Here is a 775-nt window from a genome sequence, read left to right on the forward strand (position 1 = left end):
TAAAGCGAGCCTAAATACGAAACTAGAGCTTACGAATCTCGACTTATCCGATATTAGTTCCGACCTAAATATAAAATAGTAAGGACGAGGGTATAATTATACCTAGGGTCGCTACTAATATTATAATCTATTATAAAGCGAGGAAGTTAGTAGAGGATATATAAAGAAAGAAGTAGCTTATTTTATTTTAGTATAATACTTTAAAGAGTCGTATTAAAATACTAGATAAAATAGGTAGGTCTTATAATAAGCAGTATAATATAATAATAATAAGTAGCGCTACGTCTATAGCGTAGCGATATATTCCTAGTTTTATTCGCGAGTTTCTAATTACTAATAAACAATAAGGGAATACAGGTTACGTAGCTTATAGTCAATACTCTAAGAAATATTAATAAGCTTATAAACTAAGAACTCCGAATTCTATAAGTAACCGATTCCTTATATAAGGGACTTCGGCATCGACTAGACCGGGATTAAAAGTCAGTAAGTACGAGATAACGCTTACTATAGCATACCTTACGGAAATAGCCGATTTATTTAGTAATTTATATCTCTAAACGAGCTTAATACGCTAGCGGATAAAGTAAAGGCTTTTAGAGTATACGATAGTATATAGTAGGCCGTAGTTAAGATCGGGGTACGTAAACTAAAATATTCTTACTTATAGCTTTACCGTTACCTATTACTATTACCGCGTCTACTTTAGTAAAAAAAATATATACGAAATATTCTATATAACTTAGTTACTAACCAGTTCTTCTAGCTACAAGTT

Source organism: Colletotrichum tamarilloi (assembly GCF_030869305.1).
Source record: "Colletotrichum tamarilloi strain Tom-12 chromosome Unknown Scaffold_276.1, whole genome shotgun sequence".
Lineage (NCBI taxonomy): Eukaryota > Fungi > Ascomycota > Sordariomycetes > Glomerellales > Glomerellaceae > Colletotrichum > Colletotrichum tamarilloi.